The sequence below is a fragment of the Physeter macrocephalus genome, chromosome 9, assembly GCF_002837175.3.
Source record: "Physeter macrocephalus isolate SW-GA chromosome 9, ASM283717v5, whole genome shotgun sequence".
In the NCBI taxonomy this organism is placed as follows: Eukaryota; Metazoa; Chordata; class Mammalia; order Artiodactyla; family Physeteridae; genus Physeter; species Physeter macrocephalus.
The window spans coordinates 68,517,624-68,533,867 of NC_041222.1; the positions used below are offsets into that span (position 1 = coordinate 68,517,624).

General features: G+C 44.2%; 1 protein-coding gene across 4 annotated transcripts in view; it reads right to left on the bottom strand.

The window, feature by feature from the left end:
- Positions 1-16,244, bottom strand: part of MOB3B (MOB kinase activator 3B) — a 213,633-nt gene that overhangs the window by 72,474 nt on the left and 124,915 nt on the right. The gene's annotated exons all lie outside the window — the stretch shown is intronic.

The window sequence follows — 16,244 nt, forward strand, 5'->3', positions numbered from 1 at the left end:
GTACTTCATGGATGGTTTCCCATATGTCTCCTTGACCATCTACCAACAGACTTAATCTCCTTCCGTGCTGAACATGGCGGCATTTAATCCATTCTGTGATAAGGATGACATCACCCCTCTTCTAATAAGTTCAGCCTTCCTCTTAACTAGCACAGTGGCTCCATGAAATTCAGTTACCCTCAAGCAAACCTGATTTTTTGCTGCACAAGATGTTAATGTTGGCATCCTAAGCACCCTAAGACTTAACTATTATCATCTTAAAATGGTAATGCACAAGGAGAAGTAGCTGCCATCTGCTCTATTCATTTTATAGTGGCAGAAAAGGAGGAGAGCCCTTTAATGACTTGTCCAAAGCCGAACTGCCAGAGAGAGGACAGATTAGAATGCAGTCTCCCGATACTTGGTAAGGTGCTGTCGTCATCTAATTGAGCAACTTATAAGGAAATACTGTTTTGGACCCAATCCAAATAACTTTTCTTTGTGAAGTAGAAAAGGCCTTTGTCACAGGACAATAACATCTACAAACCAGTCTCATAATAAAGACATCTAAGAATGGTTCAAAAGAAACGGCAGTTAGGGAAGAAAGGAATGCAGGAAGAAGGGAGAGGGGTGTTAAGGAAAAATGCCTGATATTATTTCTTCTACAGGGAGATGCAGGATCCTCCAAAACGGAATCACTCCAAGTTGTCTGCCAGCCAACACATAGTGAACTTTTATGTGCAGTGAGCTGTTTTAAATTTGAGGGTTCTCTGCACACACAAAAGTAAGCATTGGATAATTGACCCAAAGCAATGAACCAATAAAAGAGTTCTTTATTTTAAATTCATATATGAAAACTATTTAATTTTCTTTTATCCCCAAGGAACAAAAAATCATAGTCTCTTAAAACTCCCTGAATGATCAAGTGAAGGAAATGGGAAGGGATATACACAGGCTTTAGAAATGCTCTGCATAACACATGCATAGTTCTCCAAATTTTTTGTTGGATAACACTATAGAAATGTCATTATCCCCAAGTGTGATCACTGAAGGCACATGGAAATGATATGTGTCTTTAAATTTCTATGATCTAAAAATCTGTTCTGTTGCAAATATTTTCTAGACAGAAGTGTTGGCCATCATAGCATCTAGTTTATTAATTAGCATAAAAATGAATGAAATTAGATCTGTACACTTGACTTCAACCACAAAATTAAATGTCTGTACAAGGCAGTTGTAATTGACAAAAGGTAGGGCAGATACAGCTTTCTGAATTTTTTTGTTATAGGACCTAACTCAGAGAACTTTTAAATTCAGGGCTTTGAGAGATTGTGGTTAACTGTTAAACACATAAACCAGGCTGGCTGTCAAAGACATGGCTTACATGTCACCAGGCTCCCATCACACTTCCAAAGCAGACATCACCAACTGACCGCAGTGCTCATTTCCACTTAAGCCAGAGTCCCAGAATCTTCTCAACACAGTAGGACAAACAGCCATAGCCAACAGGGAAACACAAAGAATCCCACTTACCATTTCTCTATTAAACTACCCTGGTACTCATGCCTGCTTATTCAGTAGCTGGAATTTCCATAGTTCTGTTATTTAGTAAGTTCATTAATTATGAACTTACTAAATTTATAATGAAGAACCACATGCATCAGTTACAAATGGCTCTAAAAATGTGCAGAATGCCTGGGCCATTCATTTCCTCTGATTCTCAAGAATATACAGCTGGGCTCTGAGGCTCCCCAAACACTTCAATTATCTACCCTAGCACTTCCCATAACATCTCACCCAGCCCCACCTCTACAACTGAAGTAAAAATATCATCAAGTAAGAGAGAGTAATCTTTTTTTACATTTTCCAACTCAGAAATGGATTTCTTTTCCTCTGTTCAAGACATAGTCCCTGACCTCTCCAATTTCATATCCTCCCCCAAATAAAACCCGCATGGCTGGTCTAGGATGAGACACTATGATTATGAGTCTTATAGGATTACTCAGCCTCCTCCACCCCAAAAGGTAAAGATTGATATCTTAACAATCTCATTTAATTCAAGGCTTTTCTTGCATTGAACCACAGTACATTTAGAGCTAATATATGCATTAGAAGGCAATAACCAAATAAATGAAAATCAATAGGGTCTCCACTGATTATTATGTAAAGCAATACATTACAAGGGAATAAACCAATAACTCTTCAATATTTTGAATTTTCACTAATTCTGAGTGATTACCTCCTCTCCTTGCTCTGATAAGTGTGTAAAATTTGACTACATCCCTTTTCTTGTTAAAATACACTTTTAAAAAAGTTTATAGAACCCTCAGAAGAAAATAATAATAATAATAGAAGCCTCCTGCTGAGAATTGCTTTTATGACCAGATATTTTGTAATTTATAATTTACAGTAATTCTTTATGTGCAGGTAAGGGCTTCTGAAATATTTGATATTTCATGAAATTAACTTGTTCTTTTAGAGCAGTTTAAATGTTTTCCCAGCAAGTGTACTTTATACCAGAGTTTCTCAAACTCAGCACCACTCACATTTGGGGCTGGATAACTGTAGTGAGAGGCTGTCCTGTGCATTGTGTGGACCATTTGGCAGAATCTACTCACTAAATGCCAGAGCAGCCTCACAGATGTGACAACCAAAAAATGTCTCTAGACATTGCTAACTGTCCCCTGGGGTGCAGAATCACTCCCAGTTGAGAACTCCTGCTTTAGGGTATTCATCTATTGCTTACTAACCTCTCCCGTTTTTGTTTTGTTTTGTTTTGTTTTGTTTTGTTTTTATGGTACGCGGGCCTCTCACTGTTGTGGCCTCTCCTGTTGCAGAGCACAGGCTCCGGACGCGCAGGCTCAGCGGCCATGGCTCATGGGCCCAGCCGCTCCGCGGCCTGTGGGGTCTTCCCGGACTGGGTCACGAACCCGTGTCCCCTGCATCGGCAGGCGGATTCTCAACCACTGCGCCACCAGTGAAGCCCACCTCTCCCGTTTTTTGATAGATGATCCAAAAATAAATTTGATGGCATACCTCCTCCCTATTCAAAAGATTACCCTTCTGGATTATCTGAGTACAAAGCAAAGCGATTTTACATTCAATCACACAGCATTCCTGGGAGGAGTTCATGTGTTATCTTCAATTCATTGTTGAGAAACAGAATCCAAAGTCATACAGTGAGACAGGGACATGAGGTGTCTCCTGAAATGTACTCCCTTCCCATCCTCCCTCCCAGTATGGGCAGAGAGACCATCACCTCACCTATTGCCTTCTTTCCTGGGGGAGGCAAAATTTGCACTGGAGGATTTAATAGTTCAGAGCAAGAAATAACAACAGCAATCAAGTCCTAGGTAATCTGGGGCAAGTTAGCTCTGAGAGCCTCAGTTTTCCTGTTCATAAAAACGAAGATAGTGGGCTTCCCTGGTGGCGCAGTGGTTTGGAGTCCGCCTGCCGATGCAGGGGACACGGGTTCGTGCCCCAGTCCGGGAAGATCCCACATGCCGCGGAGCGGCTGGGCCCGTGAACCATGGCCGCTGAGCCTGCGCGTCCGGAGCCTGTGCTCCGCAACGGGAGAGGCCACAACAGTGAGAGGCCCGCGTACCGCAAAAAAAAAAAAAACCCACGAAGATAGTAATTCCTAGTTCTCAAGGCTGTTGCTCAGAATGGAAGAAAATAGTGTACATAAAGCATTTAGCACGCAATCTAGTATACAGGTGTGCAAAACAAAAGCTAGGTCTTTCATTCCCTATTCATGAGGAATCTCAAACCAAGGCCACCACATGGTCCCATTTGGAAGCCACGATGGAGACCAGAAGGGCTGGGTGCAAGGGCACATGTGCCCCCCTCCACGGATTTGGATGAACTGGGGAGGTTCAACATGTCTGAGAGGCAGAAGACATCTTTGAAGCAGAAATACTCACTGTGTAACACTGCCAAGTCTTTCTACAAATAAATAATTGCGTGTCACTAAATGCTCCAAGGACTTTTTAAAGTCATGTACAATCCGAATTAAGGAAAAGAGACATCACACATAAAATTCCTCTTATTTTCACCTCGCCATCCCCCTCCCCATCCCTGACGCCAGTAGGTTGAACCGCATGGAAATTGCTGATATTCGACTATTTTTTATCTGCCAAATGGCACTTTCTTAGGGATCAGTCTAAACTTGTGGAGTGGGGGAACAGACTATTTCAAATACCTAAAATGTTAGGTTCTCAAGTGGAGGTCAAAGAACTCATTCTTGGTTACGTTTGGAAAATTCCGAAGAAGCCAAGCCCACGTCAGGTATACTATTATTATGGGTGAACATTCTATTCTTCAGCTTTCTTTCATAAACCCAAGAGGCTAATTTACAGAGCTTTCAAAAGACCCTCCAATAAAAGAGGCAGGTGCTTGATCCCAAATCCCAGCAGGGCTCTGAATTAATCAGAGGAAGAAGGGAGAACTCACCTGAAACTAACAGTAGGCTATGACAGAAAAGAGATGGGGGACTGCCCTGTTGGCACAGTGGTTGGGAATCCGCCTGCCAATGCAGGACACACGGGTTCGAGACCCGGTCCGGGGGGATCCCACATGCCGCGGAGCAAATGAGCCCGTGCACCACGGCTGCTGGGCCTGCGCTCTGGAGCCCGCGAGCCGCGGCTGCTGAGCCCACGTGCCACAACTGCTGGGGCCCATGCGCCTGGAGCCCGTGCTCCGCAGCTGGAGAGGCCACTGAAGTGAGAAGCCCGCACACCGCAACGAAGACCCAACGCAGCCAAAAATAAATAAATAAATATATTTTTTTTTTTAAAAAAAAGGAGAGATGGCATATGTATGCCATCCTAAGGCAGGACAGGGAAGAGGTCACATGGCACAAAACAGCAGGCAGAAATGCAGTTCAGACCATTATGGGTTTGGGGTTAGTGAGTATCCCATTCTCCAGCTCACCCCTACCTGGCTGCCCACTAAGGAGCAGAAAGTGCTGGAAAGTAGGAATAGAGCTCCAGGGAGTTGGCTGAAGGAGGCAAGTCACCGGATGGTTGTTTGAGAATACTGCATATGCCGACGGGTACCATGACTGATGTGGTTTGGAGACCCTTCCAGTAATACAAACCTTGAGAACTGTCTTGTACAGCTCTCTGAACTCTTCCACCAGTCAGAAGGACAGAGTGATAGAAATTCAAACCTGTATATTCCATCCTAATCCCTTTCCCAAGCCTCACTCCCTTACCTGACTGCCTGCAGATCTTCACCTTGATCTTGTATCAGGATCTGAAATTGAATATGTCCCTAGGTGAAATCATGCCCTCCTGCCCATTCCTGCTCCTGTATCATCCATCTTGATCAGTGCTATCACTACTAACTCCACCTCTAAAGAGGAAAACATTCAAATCGAGCTCCAGGTTCTTTTTCATTCTCTCCACACATTTAAATAATTTTGCTCCCATACATGGCTTAGGCTCAGCCGCTCCTCTGGCTCCCAGAGCCACCACCCTGCATCAGGTACTTATGGCTCACCTGGACAACTGCGGCTGCCTCCTGCCTGCCCTCCCTGCTCTCCATCTTCCCTCACACCAGCCTCTGCTGCAAGCTGCCTCGAGTCCTCATCCCCAAAAATGAGCCTTAAAAACTTCACATTGGTTGGACGTTGTCCACAACACGTTTCCTTGGCTTTGTTTTCTTTTTTTTGGCTGCTCCACATAGCATGTGGGATCTTAGTTCCAGGGGTCGAACCCATGCCCCCTGCAGTGGAAACGCAGAGCCCTAACCACTGGACCTCCAGGGAATTCCTGTTTCCTTAGCTTTTAATTAAATGAGAATAATACATATAGATGACTGACTTTGTCTCTGGTAGAGAATAATGAATAATACTTATAATAATTATCAATTACATTGTTAATTGTAGACGCAGATATTCAAAATATGGCCCCAACCTAATCTTATTACTGCTGCTCACCCAAAACAGTCACTTCCCCAACTGTACTGACTTCTAGTTCCATGAACTCAACAGACCAGTTTTCAACGCCGTGACTTTGCACATTCTGTTCCCTCAGCCTGGAGTGCCTGCCTCCCTCCCCCCTTTCTTCCTGAAATGCCGGGCAAATAGTTACTCACCTTTCAAGACTCAGCTCAAAAATCACCTCCGAGGTGAAACCTTCTCTAAAATCCTCAGGTGAAATTAGTCATTCCCTTTTCAGAGGTACACTTTCATGTCTCTGCTATAGTAACTCCCACATTTTATGGTGATGTATTGGTTTGCTGTTCTCTCCACGGTACAGTGAACACCCCAGGAACAGGTGCTGTGCTGCTTATCTTCATCTACCCAGGATCTGGCACGGAGCCTGAGTCTGAGAAGGTCCATGTAATGGTTGGTGAAAGGGATGGCCAGTGGCCTGAGAATAATGATGGTTCTAGGGGGTACATTAACTGTAGAAAGTCAATTACTTAAAGGGGGCAGCTCTTCTCATATGCTTCCTATTTCCTCTTTCAGTGTTTCTTTAAGGATAGAATAACATGAAATATCTAGCTTAACCTTCTGTGGAGAGGGCAGATGTATCTGAGGCCTAGAAGTAGGACTTCATGGAGTTCCTCTGTTCCCTTTAGCTGTGATACAAATTACCTGCTTTGAGAGCTTGTGTTTTGATCTGTCCATTACAAGGAACAGAAACCTATTCAGGCTACTTAAGTAAATGAGGGACTTGCTGTGGTATAACATGGAGCCCAAGAACAGGTGATGAAGCAGAGGCTTGGAACTGGGCCAGGGAACTGAAGGGTGGGGACTGGTTGCTCTTCTTACCTCACAGGCCATGTGACCTCATTTCTCTGCCTCCCTCTAGTCCCTGGAGTCATTTTCTTTCTAGTCCCCTGTGAGACTTGACTCCTTCTTCATTTGACATGCACGTGAGCCCCAGACGGCAGTCTTAGGCTGGCCCCGCATGAGTTTTCAACTCAAGGGCTCTAACACCTTTCCTCTGAGCTTCAGGGCTATTAAATTAATTAAACAAGAGGCCATTAGACTGAGGTGGCGTTAATGCCTCGGTAGCCTACATAAGCAAACAAAAACCTAATCCTGAAATGCCTCAGGGTTAAGGAATCAAAACCTAAGGACAACCAGTCACAAACTGCCAATGAGGTTTCCCAAGTAAGGCAATCACTTAAGCTACAGCCAATCAAATAATTACCTTGCTTTGCTTCTGTCTCCCCCCCCCTCCTCCTGTTGATGGAGTGCTTTTAGCCACTTTCAGTTTTGCCCTCTGGAATCGATTTTTGGTCAAATAAACTCTTATGATTTTTTAGTATACCTAGTTTACCTTTTAACAGCATGAAGTCGTGAGAGTGGGGCTCTAGTTGGCCCGGCTCTCCTTTTGGGTGGCACACAAGTCACACAGCCCAGGCCAACCTATTGGTGGGCCTGGCTCAGTTCAGGTGTCCATCCTGGTCCAATCATCTGTGTCAAGGAGGGATGGGAGTCACATGGGCAGATGCCCTCTCATCTGGGGCTGTGAGCAGGGATGGATGATCTGAGAAGGGTCACAGGCATTACAGCCATCTCCAAAGGTATATATCCCCAGCCCCCCTCTTGCCCTACACCTTTCTGTTTCATCCCTCATCCTCGATACCTCTGCCAGCCTGCTGTCTACTAGCATCCACAGTGCCAGACAGAGCACAGTTAGGTGCCCAAAGTTAAATCCTCTTAGTACAATAATGAGGAATTAAAACCATTAAAGGAACATCAAAGCAAGGAAAGCAAAAGAAAAACATACTGGTAAGCCAAAAGTTAAAAACGCATGGTGAATTTAGCAATCTATCTCCTATCTGATAGCAGATTTTGAAACATGGCAACCACGATGATTCTGGGGGCTAAACTTTATTCCATCTGTCCTCCACGTAACAGGTGGGCATTATGCTCTACCGCCCCCCTCCAATGGCCTGGCACACAATGTACGGTATTTCTATACCATAGAGAATACAGCACAAAAACTAGAGTCAGACAGACTGAATTCTGCCACTTCTCTGTGACCAAGAGAAAATCACCTAACCTCTTTATGTCAGTATCCCAATCTATTAAATGGCTATAATAAAACCTACTTTGCAGGGTTCTTTTGAATATTAATGTCGATACTTACAAAGTACATCTTCCTGTGCTTGGTATATAGGGAACAATCAATAAACAGTGTTATGGTGAATCATATGAAGTTGACATTTTGGTCGATCAAACTGATATTATATGCTTCCTCTCTCGGAGGACTTGTCATTTTTCATAATTATTGTGTAATGGTATGTTTCCAACGTTAAACTGCGAGCTCTTTGAGAGCATAGACTCTGCCCATCTCACTTCCCACGTAAGCACTTGCCAGACAGTAGGTGTTTCACCTCTATTTTTCTAATGAATGAATATTGATGACGATTTTAAGGATGGCAACGCTGAAGATACCTCTTCTAGACTGCCTCTATCTGGGACAATATAGTTCTTTATTCCATTGCCTGGCAAACAGTAGGGACACAATCAATGTTTATTTAAGGAATGAACGGGCAAACAAGCAAATGAATTTCAAGCCTAAATATAGAAAGTCCAAAGAGTCTATCAATCAAGTAAAACTGCTGTGAAGCAGGGTGCTGGTCACGGCCGTCACAAAATACCAAATGCCTTGCCTTCCTTTCCACCTTTCCAGCAGGCTCTTTGGTGCTGTGTAGACACCATCAGCATTCACTTGGCCCCCTGGGCCTCCAGGCAGTGAGAGAGGCAAAGTGCTGAGCTGCAGCCTGACAAGCCAGGAAAGTTGAGGACTGTCATGTGCAGCTTCCAGAAGCCTGCTGGCTTTAGTCTGCCCAGAAACAGCCAACAGCTCGCAGTTGTGCAATAAGCCTTTGTAGACAGAGGAAAGACCCCCCAGCCCCTCCGCCCAGGCACTCTGTGTGGCTCATGCTACTTAAGGCAGTTTTTTGTCCGAAGAACATGCTTAGTTGATTCCCTGTACGTCTCATCAAACATTTAATCTTCTCTAGAGGAAAACAGATTAGAAGGGAGAATAGTCCCGGGAAGAAAAACAAAAGAAAAGAACTGATATGTGGCCCTAGTGACAACCAGGAGAGCAAGAAAGAGCCTGGATTGATTGAGAAGAAAGGAAGGGAGGGAGGAAAAGGAAAAGAAAAGAAAAGGAAGGAAAGGGAAAAAAGGGAAGGAAAGGAAAAGGAAAAGAAAAGAGAAGAAAAGAAAACTAGTTACAGGGAAAACAGAAGACTTCACCCAGCCATACATCCACCTTTAAAATGTCAAGTTATAGCTCTGGATTTTAGAATGAAGTCATTTTTAGAAGAGAGGAATGTTCTTCCTGGTTTTGACAACAAATAAAGGAGGAACAACATATGAAAGGCAGAATGTAGTTACATTTGGAAGAAAATCAGTCACTTTCAATTATTTAAACTTCAGGAAACCACAAATACACAAGCGTGGGGAGAAGGCAAGAAGAAAAGAATAGCCAAGGTCCACAAAGACAAATACACCAACGTTATCTCGAAGGTTCTCCGACACGCTTACTGCCTGGCCCGCACTTTGTGTCATCTGGCAGGTCTGAGGAAGACAGAAGTGCCTGGCATTTCACATCTGAGATGAGAAGAAAACCTAGAGCAGAACATCAGGGAACCCTGCCCAGATGAGGTTAAGGATTGTTGCCGTTTCTCACGATTCGGGAGCTGGTCTTTTCAGCTCAAGCTACTGTTAACAGAAGCGTTAGCACAGGATGATAATGATGGGTTCTGTTTGGTGATAAAGAGGGTCTGAGTCGTCCATCAGAGGAAGAGGAAACAACTGCCTGAGAGGTGTGGAGTGACTCGGGCTCCCGGCTCGCTGGAATTCCAGTGGTCCATGGATGCAGGCCAACACGGGGCCCTGGAGGCCTGGAGAGCCTTGAGCTCCCGGAGGGCAGGAGGGCCAGTGTTCCACCCTGCCTTTCCCTCTTCTTGGAGAAGCGCTGGGGGTGGGGAAGGCAAGGAAGTCTTGCGCTCCGCTGGCTGCTCTCCCACCCTGGCAGACTTCCTTCAGCTCCAGGAGACCTGGTCACTTTCACCTCTCCTGCAGAGCATGAAACCGGAAGTGCTCGGATGCATAGAATGGGGACTGACTTGGCAAAGGGACTGTGGGGAAAGGCCTCAGGGACTATCTCTGGCAAGACACTGCGGTCCTGGGGATGCCTATTTGCTCCCAATATTGTTTCCTCTCAACTTCTTTCCTTGTCTTTTCTCCCATTCTTGGCTCTGATCCTGAAACGCGAGCTCTATATTCTTTGACAACCTGTCATACCTACTTCTGGCTCCAGGGCCCCAAGCCCTGCTCCTGCCAGCCCTAGTTGGTACCCTCGCTGAGTGCTCACAGGCCTCCCCATCTCCAGAGGCTGTTTCTGGGCATTGAGCATGGTTTCTGGAATGCCAACAGCTGACCAGTGCCCCAGGGCGTCCAGGTGATCTCTGGTCAGGGTTCACACAGCAGGCTTGAGTCTGAGCCTCTGAAAGAATGTGGTAAGCGCAGAGTAGGACTTGTTAACCTTCTACCCCATGACAGCGGTACAGATCAATACAGAGGTGACTCAGCCGCTGGAATAGTGCATGCACCACTTCTGAAACATCCCAGCAGGCTCCAAGTTGATATGACAGACAAACCACGCCAGGGGGGAAAGCAAAAGTTCTCCTCCTCCTAAGAGAAATCTGCTTGACACTAGCCAGCATCCATTCACTAGACATGTAACAGAACAAACAGGATGTAGACTTCAGTCTGCCTGAATTCCCAGGAATCTACATTTCTGCCCCCAGATGGAGATGCATTTTCTATCAACACCTGAGCAAAGGGGGGAAATGCCCAGCTTTCCCCTCCTTCAGTCTACTTACTCCTGGACCTGGGATGTTAGGATTCTATTAGCATTTGGTTACATGAAGCTGCATTTTCCCAACGTGTTATTATGCATCATGAAAGAATGTGGTAGCTCTAGCTACAAGACCCACCGTCAATCACGGGTCATGAATCTCCACTGAGTGTTCCTCCTGCTGTAAACTCTCTGTGCCTGTTCTGGCTTAAGGTCCTGCTGGATGGGCCCATTGAGAGGATGCCTCCCGGTTCTTCTTCCTCTGTCTGGCCCCCCAGCGTCATTGCCGGGGTGCGCATTTGCTCTGGGGAGCTCTGGGCTTAATGGATTTTTGCAGCACTTGCCCTTCCTTCCTGCTACAAAGCTTTGGCTTAGCACCAAAGCTGCCCAGATTCCTGAAGACATGGCACCCTACCTGCCTCTTGAAACTCATCACCATGCTGCAGACAGTGCTCAGCACTGGCCTATGTATGAAGCCCCCCGCTTAGTGATAACAAGCATCTTACTACCATTTACAGAGTGCCTACTATGTGCCAGGCAGTGTGCAAGTGCTCTCTAGGCATTGCTGCATTTAATCCTCACATAACCCTGGCAGAGGGCACTATCTTTCTTCCCATGTTATGGTTGAGGAAACAGAGATTTAGGTTATTAACTTCAGTCAGGTCACATAGCTAGTAAGTGATGGAGGTAGAATTCGTCCAATCATCAGATAATATTAAGCTCTTATTATGTGCCAGTCACCGCTGTAGGGACCGGGGATATATTATTGAACAAAACAGCCTAAAATTCCGGTCCTCATGGAACTGATTTCCTGCTGGGGTTTAAGCTCAAAGCTGTTTGATCCCAGAGCTGGGGTCAAGCTAGGGTTAAATTACATGACACTAGTTCAGAGGTGGTCACAACCACACAGAAAGAGTTGCTTTAAAAGGTTTGATCGTAACCACAATGAGATAACACTTCACACCCATTAGGATGGCTATTATCAAAAAAATGGAAAATAACAAGTGTAGGCAAGGATGTAGGGAAATTGGAACACTTGTGCACTGTTGGTGGAAATGTAAAATGGTGCAGCCATTGTGGAAAAGAGTTTAGCAGTCCCTCAAAAAGTTAGACAGAATTATCACATGGTCCAGCAATTCCACTTCTAGGTATATACCTCAAAGAATTGAAAGCAGGTACTCGGACAGATACCTGCACACCAGATACCTGTACACAAATGTTCATAGTAGCATTATTTGCAGTAACCCAAAGGTGGAAATAACCCAAATGTCCAGCAACAGATGAATGGATAAACAAAATGTGGTATTTACATGCAATGGAATATTATTCAGCCTAAAAAAGGAATGAAATTCTGATACATGCTACAACATGGAAGAAGCTTGAAAACATTAGGCTAAGTGAAATATACCAGATGCAAAGGAACAAATATTAGATAATTCCACTTATATGAGGTACCTAAAATTGGCCAATTCATAGAGACAGAAAGTAGAATAGAAGTTACCAGGGTCTGAGGGGAGGGAGGAATGGGGAGTTAATGTTGAATGGGTACAGAGTTTATGTTTGGGGTGATAAAAAAGTTCTGGAAGTGGATAGTGGTGATGGTTGAACCACACTGTGAATGCACGACATAGTGAATGCACTGATTTGTACACTTAAAAATAGTGAAAATGGTAATTTTTATGTTATGTGTATTTTGCCACAGTAAAAGAAATATCGATAGATTTTTTTAAAAATTTTGATCATAAAAGAAATCAGCCTAAGAATGAGAAGACATCAGCCAATTACTGGGGGTTCTCAGGGTCTGGAGCACATGCCTATTCATTTTGTCATTTGATTTCAAAGTCAACAAACATTCCTACCCCAAGACATGTAGGAAAGAAAAGATGCCAGCTTCCCGCAAGGCCTCACTCACCTCATCCTTTATCCAGTGGGGGCCATTTATCCCTAAACGTACAGGCAGTATAGGGCAAATGCAATAAATACAGTTTGATGAAGATGATAGCAAGGGAACACTGGAAACTGGCAAATTCGAGTCATCCAGTTCAAAAGAGTTTTTAGAGGCACCTGGCTAGGCAACTGCTTAGAAAAGAGGATTTTTGAATTTCTGGAAATTCTTTCTTTTTTACGAGCACGTTTGCTCTTGTGATAAACGCATATTTTGCATCTTTCTGGAAATAAGTACAGGCAAGCCGACTACTCAGGGGCTAACACTCTGACCCCAGCTTTGCACCTCCATTGTTGCCTGGTTGGTCTCTGGGCCAGGCACATCTAGAAATAACACACAGATGTTTCCAAATCTTCCAAATTTTCTAAGGTGAGCATCACTAATTTGTAACCAGGAAAAAAACATAATAGCTTCATTTTAAAAGAAAGCCTACTGGCGGGGAGGGAGGGATACTACTGCAGTGGAGAAATCCAGCTCCATCTTGGTCCCAAAGAAGGTTCAAAATTTCTAGAAAGGAGCATTTAAGTGGTGAAATCAGCGCCCTCTAATTTTTCTAGCAAAGTGCTTGCAGATTTGAACTAAACTTTTGGGATTAAAGTGTGGAGATCAGAAGCCAGTGTGAGGCCTTGAATAGGCAAGGGAGCCTGGAGGAGCAGGACAGTCATCATGAGAGTATACACACTGTACCTATTTTTAGACTTTAAAAAAAAAATTATTTATTTATTATTTTTGGCTGTGTTGGGTCTTTGCTGCTGTGTGCGGGCTTTCTCTAGTTGCGGTGAGCGGGGGCTACTCTTCGTCGCGGTGCTCGGGCTTCTCATTGCGGTGGCTTCTCTTGTTGTTGAGCACGGGCTCTAGGCACGTGGGCTTCAATAGTTGTGGCACGTGGGCTCAGCAGTTGTGGCACATGGGCTTTGTTGCTCCGTGGCACGTGGGATCTTCCCGGACCAGGGATTGAACCCATGTCCCCTGCATTGGCGGGCAGATTCTTAACCACGGCGCCACCAGGGAGGTCCTTATTTTTAGATTTTTTAAATGTCTGTGTATACTTCCTCGCTGATTGCCCTCAGGATTTGGCAGAGTCTTTTGAAAGTTTGAAACCATGCCAGTTGTATTAAATGAACCCACAGGGGAGGCCTTGCTCACACTTGAGGTGTGACAAATATGTCAGTAAGTAAGTAAAGAAGAAGGATGAAAAGGCAGAGTACAGGGGAGTTTCAGGGCAGTGAAACTATTCTGTTTGCTACCGTAATGGTAGATACACAGCACTATGCATTTATCAAAAACCATAGAACTATAACACAGTGAACCCCAATGTAAACTATGGACTTTAATTAACAATAACAAATCAATTTTGGTTCATCAGTTGCAACAAATGTAGCACACTAATCAGGATATTAACAATGGGAGAAATTGTGAGGCGGGGAAAGGGTCAGACAAGAACGGCCCGTATCATCTGCTTAATTTTCTGTGAGCCTAAAACTGCTCTAAAAAATAAAGTGTTATTAATTAAGGGGGGAAAAGGCTGCCTATTAGCCCCAAGTAATTTATTATTCGTGGTGTTTTATGCAATCTAACAAAGTAAAATGAAACAATTCATATAGTATGTGGCAGGATACTACGGAGTAAAGGTTTTGAAAAAAAGTCAGCTTTGCTTTGAAATCTGCCCTTTTGATTAAAAATAAATTAAAACAATAAAATAAAACCAAGGAGGAGCAGAGCCCTTATCCATGTCTAGTAACTCAGAATCCCAGGGAGCAGAGACAGGCTGCTTGGCCAGGTTCCTTTCCTCACCTTTTCCAAAGCAACGTCTTAAAAACTCCTAGTTAACGTCTAATAAGTGAGGGGACGGGTTCCTGATAAAGCCCCCATCTTCCCAGATTCAAAAGCATTATCACCACACAGCAACCCCTTCTTGACATGTATTCTTTTTCTATACTTCAGTGCCATGAGGAAACATTCAGCACCAGGAGTCAATTTTCTTTTTGTTTCTACAGCTTTTAGGGCTTCTTTCTTTTCCTTTCCTCTGTTTCCTTTCCTTTCCTTTCCTTCTTTCCTTTCCTCTGAGTTAAAGTACCAACTTCCACTTTCCCCAGAGCAAGTCTTATGGATTTACAGCCATTAATCAAAAAGGAAGGCAAAGTTTTTATTTCTGTCATAGGAAGAGAATGAGGACGATCAGTCCTGAGGGCTAATGCAGCATCACCTCAGGATAAAAGTGAGGGTTACAGCCATCCTGCTTTAAACAGAAACAGTAACCCTGGAAGGTTACCTTAGCTTATTACAGCCAGACACTAAGTCATTAGCCTGCAGCTGTCTATTCCTTAGTTAGATTCAGAGGACCCACATACAGCCCATTGGTATATATACTCTATGGCAGCCCTACTTTTTGGGAAATCACCCCTCTATGGCCACAGTTGATTGAACCACGTACAACAAAGAATGTTGCTCACAACCCAGTTCATTGAGTCATTAGTCACTGCAGTCACTAACCGACAGTGCACCCTAAAAAGAATTCAGGATGAGGTACTCTGTGCTTTGGAAAAATAGACCCCTTAGATAGGTACATGTATATCTCAGGAAGAATTTTTTTTTAAATAAATTTATTTTATTTATTTATTGTTGGCTGTGTTGGGTCTTTGTTGCTGTGCGCAGGCTTTCTCTAGTTGCGGCAAGCGGGGGCTACTCTTCGTTGTGGCACGCAGGATTCTCACTGCGGAGGCTTCTCTTGCTGCGGGGCACGGGCTTCAGTAGTTGTGGCTCGAGGGCTCTAGAGCGCAGGCTCAGTAGTTGTGGTGCACCAGCTTAGTTGTTCCACGGCATGTGGGATCTTCCCAGTCCAGGGCTCGAACCCGTGTTCCCTGCTGGCAGGCAGATTCTTTTTTATTATTTATTTTTATTTTTAATTAACATCTTTATTGGAGTATAATTGCTTTACAATGGTGTGTTAGTTTCTGCTTTATAACAAAATGAATCAGTTATACATATACATATATCCCCATATCTCTTCCCTCTTGTGTCTCCCTCCCTCCCACCCTATCCCACCCATCTAGGTGGTCACCTAGACCTCCGAGCTGATCTGCCTGTGCTATGCGGCTGCTTCCCACTAGCTATCTATTTTACATTTGGTAGTGTATGTATGTCCATGTCACTCTCTCACTTTCTCCCACCTTACCCTTCCCCCTCCCCATGTCCTCAAGTCCATTCTCTAGTAGGTCTGCATCTTTATTCCCATCTTGCCCCTAGGTTCTTTATGACCATATATATATTTTTTAGATTCCATATATATGTGTTAGCATACGGTATTTGTTTTTCTCCTTCTGACTTACTTCACTCTGTATGACAGACTGTAGGTCCATCCACCTCACTGCAAATAACTCAATTTCATTTCTTATTATGGCTGAGTAATATTCCATTGTATATATGTGCCACATCTTCTTTATCCATTCATCTGTCCATGGACACTTAGGTTGCTTCCA